Source organism: Epinephelus moara, chromosome 9 (genome assembly GCF_006386435.1).
Source record: "Epinephelus moara isolate mb chromosome 9, YSFRI_EMoa_1.0, whole genome shotgun sequence".
Taxonomy (NCBI): Eukaryota; Metazoa; Chordata; class Actinopteri; order Perciformes; family Serranidae; genus Epinephelus; species Epinephelus moara.
Window position 1 is genome coordinate 14,974,573 of NC_065514.1, and position 6,537 is coordinate 14,981,109.

A 6,537-nucleotide genomic window follows, 5' to 3' on the forward strand; every position below is an offset into this window, starting at 1 on the left:
GATAGCTAGTGGTAGATACTATTTTCTTGCTGGTTAACTACACCTGCCAACTGCATCAGCACACAGAGGGAAGTGCGCATCTACAGCTAGCTCTCTTAGCACCGAGCTAGCTAACATTACAGCTCAGTCGAGGAGGACACCATTACTGTTTATATCTTTTTTTTTTTTTTTTTTTTTTTTATTTAGAGGACAGTGCACATTAATGAACATTGCTGTAAATGTGCTGGTGTTAGCCAAAGGCTAATTTTCAACTGCAGTCCTCCGGCATGATGTTAAAAAGACCTCAGGCCATTAAAAAACACAAAAACAGGGACACAAAAGTCATAATATATAAAACAACAAATAGCAAACAAAAACAGGAACACATAAGTCATAATATGTAAAACAAATAAACAAAAACAGGAACACATAAGTCATAATATGTAAAACAAATAACAAACAGACAATAATTCACAACGAAAAACCAATACGTACAGTGCAATGTGATACAGTGCAAAATAGTTGATTGATTATGGGTAGTGAATAGATGAAACAATGCAAGTCCATGAGTCACTGGCATAGCGTATATGATATATACACGCTGTCAGGAGCACGAGCCTTTCGTCTATGAGTAGATGCACACTTCCTTCTGCCCAGTGATAGGGTTGGTGGCTGTAGTTCGGTTGAAGTGAAATATTTCCAAGATTTAACTGCTCACAGCAGGGTCTGTGGATTATCTTGAGTAACAGGTTCATGATTTCTGAAAAGAGACATTTTTCAAAAGTAATTTTATGGCACTTTGAGCACTACAAGCTGAGTGCCATCTAGTTACATTAATCCAAAAGAAGGCAGACACCTCTACGGGCAAACACTCTGTAACTCACACCACAATTATTTAGTCATTATTAGCCTATTGAGGGTTGCACGGGGACTTGAGCCTATCCCAGCTGACATAAGTCGAGAGGCGGGATGCATCCTGGACAGGTCACCAGACTATCACAGGGCTGACACATAGAGACAGACAACCATTCACCCTCACATTCACACCTATGGGTAATTTATGGTCAAATTTTGTGTGTGCAATTTTGAGTCCCCAATCAACCTAACTTGCATGTCTTTGGACTGTGGGAGGAAGCCGGAGTACCTGGAGAAAATCCACATTAACACTGGGAGAACATGCAAACTCTGGCCGGTGGGTTCAAACCCAGAATACTCTTGCTGTGAGGCAGAACACCAAAATAATTTGGATTAATAAATAGCACAACAAGAGGACAACATGTGACCTGTCCCTTTAAATAACTCTTCACTCTAACAATGACACACCCACTGATTCCTGCATTCAGGAAGGCTTCTAAAAAAAGATCTCAAGATGTATTGTGGCTCACACTACCATTCATTGAACTGTCACACATAATGCAGTGACTCATAAAATGACTGTCTAAGATGAGTGGAGTGAGGATAGATGGTGCGTTTAAGGTGTGTCAAGAGACATTCATCAGTTTTTATTTATAGTCTCCTTTTCCTCTGTCCGTCCACTCATAAAAAACTTAAATTAAAAAGTTTTTTGCACTCCCATTAAGTTGGGAAACACACAAGAGATGGATTAAAGAATTCCTCCAAAAATTCTGGATCCTTCTTAACACACTCCCTGCCTTTTAAATGCATGCACGCTCCACTTTTTTTGCTAAAACGTTACAGTCTCTAAGCCCAAACCAAAATACCCCTAGGGTTATTATATTAGACTTATCAGAATGCACCTCCACAGCCACAGAAAACAGGATACAACCCTTTTAACAGGCAGGTACCCCTCCCCATGGCTATTAAACCTGCCAATATACATGTACTCTGTGAAGTTTCCCTTAATAATCCTTAAAAATTAAGTAAAACACCACCAGCTTTTAAAGTACTTGAGTTTATTTAGCTCTTGTGTCTGTAAAACAAACATTCAAAGTCTTCTCATTAATATGAAAGCAGGTGTTGACACAGTTTCGCCCTCATGGCAGATCCGTCCTGCTGCTTGATGTAACAGATACATATTTTCTCTGATAACAGAAACCTTCAGCAGGTCAATCTGCAAGATTACACATCAGTTAATCCCAGTGTAGCTTCCTGCTGCATTTAGTAAACAGTGAAGCTGATACTATCGTGTCGCTGGATCCCAGAAAGAGGCGACACAGGCAGCTGTGCATGTGTTGGTGTGTACACAACACACACACTGACAACTGTCTGTTGTCAGTGTGTGTACACATTGGCACCTTCTGGCAGCAAAGCATGTGAACAACTTAGTAATGATTACTTTGTATTGTTCCTTTTAATTGGATGACATGCAAGATACTTATTATCAACGTGTCAGACGTTAATGTAACTTTATATTATGAGACTATTGAATAGCTTTGACTTGCAGGACAGTGTTGGTGACAGGCTAACTGATGGCAAAGCTGCAACCTGTAGCTAATAATATATGGAATATTATTTAACTAGGTAAAAGTCTCATTGAAATTAGAAATCATTTCTGGGAGTGACCTGAAGAGGGCAGCATAAACACCATTAAATCAAGGAAGATGAGGGAACGTTAATGATTTTTTTTTTGCCTAGTTCTGTTACAAACTTCGGGACCAAACCTCTGCAGAATATTGTGAGAGTGCAGACCATATTGGTTTTGGTTTTTACACATGCACTGTATGCACACAGATAAGAAGGACCAACCTTAGGAGAGATTTATATATAACCAAGTAAGTAATTAAAAAAGATTTATATGGCGCTTTCCGCAGTCACAGGTCACAAAGTGCTTCACAAGGGCATTATACAGCAAGAAAGCAATCATAGAGACAAAGTGAATATGTGAGCCATGTAGTGAAAAGTGCACATCTAGCAAAACTATTTGCACACACACAACAAAAAAGAAGAATTCACACAGGAGTGTCTTTAGCTCGCTTTTAAAAGAAACCACAGTCAGCAGATTGTAAAGGAGCAGGCAGAGCATTCCAAAATGTAGGTGCTACAGCCGCAAATTGACCATATATGATTGAAGAGAGCAAGCTGAAGAACACAGGTAAAGTAGTTCAGCAACACATGAGGGAGCCTGACAGTTTAATGCTCTGTTTGTAAGAATGAGAGTTTTGAACTGGATCCTGAACTCAACAGGGAGCCAATGATGGGATTTTGGTAAAGGGGTGATATGAGAGCATCTATTTGATCTAGTTAGTAGTCTGGCAGTAGCATTCTGCTTGCAGTCGAGGAAGAGCAGACATTTTCAGTGAGGAGAAAAGTGCATTACAGTAGTTAATGTGAGATGAGATAATGTACGATCATTTCCAGTTCAGCAGTTGAAAAAACAACTGGGAAAAACAAGATTTGGTCAGGTGCTTCACGGGGGTGTCAGATATTACCCCTAGATTATGCAGGTTTGAGTGAGCAGCAGAGGAAAGAGGGCCAATACTTTGCAAAATGAGGGGGACAACCTTTTTCAGGAGCAACAGCCAGTGCAAAAGTCTACGAACAAAAGCCATTTCACAGCAGCAGTGGTGTACGAGATTCCACAGCCAGTAATGAAACGTAAAGCATAATGGTATACACAGTAGCATCAATAAAGAGTCGCATACATACATACATACAGACTAGAATTGTTTAGTTTCTTTTTTGTTGTTGTTGTTCATCTCTTTGTAGCTGTTTGTGTCCATCTGTGGTCATTTCGTGCCTCTTTGTAGTAATTTTAAGTCTCCCCAGGTAGCCAAAATGACCTGGCCCAGAATCAGCCCAAACTCAGCATGCTGGATGAAATTAGACAGGCTGCATCCCGTTGCTTGACTCTGCTGACACTCAGTATGAATGACGCCCTAGAATCGGGCTGAGTCAGCTGGCCCAATTCCAGTTGCTGACACCGCCATCACTGGGTCTTTTTGGTTGCTTCGCCCATTTTCATGGTGTTTGTGAGTGTCTTTGTGTCTCTTTGAGGTCATTTTGATACTCTTCCAGGTCTGTAGTTGTCAATTTGAGTGACATTTTACAGGTGAAGGTCTAAGGGGGACCCCTGACACTCTGGGCCCCTTGGCCTGCTCCCAGTAGGCCCGTTCAGTTATCCATCCATGGTCACTGTAATCCTTTAAAGGTAAAAAAGTTGCTAAAATCAAGCAGTTGAGCGGCTGACATCTTCGGACGGTCAGATGTTAACTTTATGTCATTTAAACTTAGCATTAGTTTAAATGCATCTGCTTTTATAAACAGCATAAACTGAGTTAAATGGGACTAAACAACACTGAAGGCAGACTGCAGGAATTCAAGGACTTGTACTACTTGTGAAAGTCTGATGAGGATTAACATGAGACAAGTTAACTGATGAGGCTGTGAAACAACTAATAGTAAACTTATACCTGCACATCCTGCAAATAATTAATGATCAGAAAAGTTGCAATAACCTGTATCGACCACCAGGACACAATCTTTATTTATATGAATCTGTGGTATTTATACAGTGGTTATATTACAAAAAATGATTTGTTGAGGGTTGTGTGCTATTTATTTGAAAGTTGGTGAACATACAACACAATATATCCAGAACAAAAAGTGTGTACAGCAAAAGGTATTGTGGTCATAGTTATTAAATACAGTTGCTCATGTTAAATAGTTTGCACTAACTAAAAAATATACCGTACATGCCAATAAAACAGTCCATAAGATTAGACATGATTGATGATTGAAGAGGCATGGATGCACAAATCAGTTTATCCCCAAAAAGTATGTAAGCTATGTCTTTATAGAGCTAACGTGACAACATTTAAACGTAAAACATTAAAGTAAAAAGCAGTAGCTGCTCAGAAATATTCAGCACCAAGCAGCAATACAATCAAAACTGACTAAAAATAAACACTCTAAAACAAAACTGAAGCCAAAAGACATCAGTTGAGCCTGTGCTGCACTGTGCCAAACATTTATGACAGGAAAGGAATTTTAAAATGAAGTAGAACAGGATCTGTGAAGACGTGTGCACGCACTTTGGTTTCGGGTTACTGACATAATTCTTTGTCCTTGGGGAAAATGGCACTTTGTTTTGTCTGGGTCAGTACATTTAAAGGGCACATTTTTCTCTCAGGACCAGGTATGGCCAGCTGTAACTTTTAGGTGAAAGGTTGGACTTAAGCTGGAATGTTGTGTGTCGTAGAGTTGTAAATCAACAGTGAAGTGATCGTTTTGGGTGTTAACTGAAGACTTAGTGAGCAAAAATTACTTTTGTCATTCTCTCAAATTAAATGAGGTGTAGATTTCCAAAAACTTGTCAAAAGTGAATTTTTCAACCCATTTGCAAGAATAAATGTTGGCATTTCTGCAAACCATAGATGTGTTATCTTTGAAATGTTGAAACTTTACGTTTCTTCATGTTTGGACAGTGCTGTAGTTGACGTGTGGTTATATTTAGCCCCAAAAACCACTTGGTTACAGTTTGTAATAGATCATGTTTTGGCTTCAAATCCCCACTTTTGGTGGCACAATCTCTGCTTGAAACCCAGCAACATGTTTCCTGAAAACACCCACTGTTGTTTTGGATTTTGAATTTCAGCTTGGCAGTCATTACGCCTTGGTGTTACACCATCCTCCAGTCCCTCCACCTCCCGATGACAAAGTCAACTCAAATATGTAATCAGACAGGCTATTCTCAGGCGCTGTTCCTACGTATTCTTATATAAAGTAATGCACCGGAATTCGTGTATAATCCACATAATCGGGAAAGGCTGCATCATGTGAACGATGCGCTGACAGGTAAGGAAGTTGTATAGAGACCAAAAGGCCATATAAATCGGGTGGTAGATGGGTCAAACAACACAGGACTTTCGCCCAGGAGACAGGTGTTAGTAAACTTTGAGGCTTTTTAAGGTTCACCATGTTACTTTTCCAAAACCTAACCTACATAACTTGTCTAAATCTAAAGATGACCAACCATGTTTCTTTTCCTAATCCTAATCTACGTAACTTTACTTGCCTAAACCTACCCTACATAACTTTACATTAACTACACAAGTTTATGTTAAGTAGGCGTACGTAATCATGTATCATTTGTGGGACGCTAACCCGTTGTATTTGCATTTTCGTAACATCTCATATAAACCATTGTATGATCTGTTCTGAATCAGAACTATATCACTTTACAAACATTGATATATGTATAAAATGCAAAGGTAACGTATCTGTGGTTTGCACAACTGTACAATGCCAACATTTTCCTCAAGCAACTGGTCTGATTTTGTCAGCCCGACCCATCTCTTCCTGCGGAAGAATGACAAACACACTGTTCAGCAACTTACAATCTGTTTATACACCGCGTTCCAAATTATTATACAAATGATATTTTTCTCTGATTTTCCTAAATAGTCGATGCAAATGACAGTCAGCATAATTTTCAAGTCATCAGCTGTTAAAGTTTAATTCAAATGTTATTGAACAAACCTCCCAATGAAAACAGTATTTTTTTTCAAAAATAAAAAACTTAAAATGCACTTTTCCAAATTATTATGCACAACAGAGTTTCAAGACATTTTATAGGTTGTAAAGAACTGAAAATAGTCA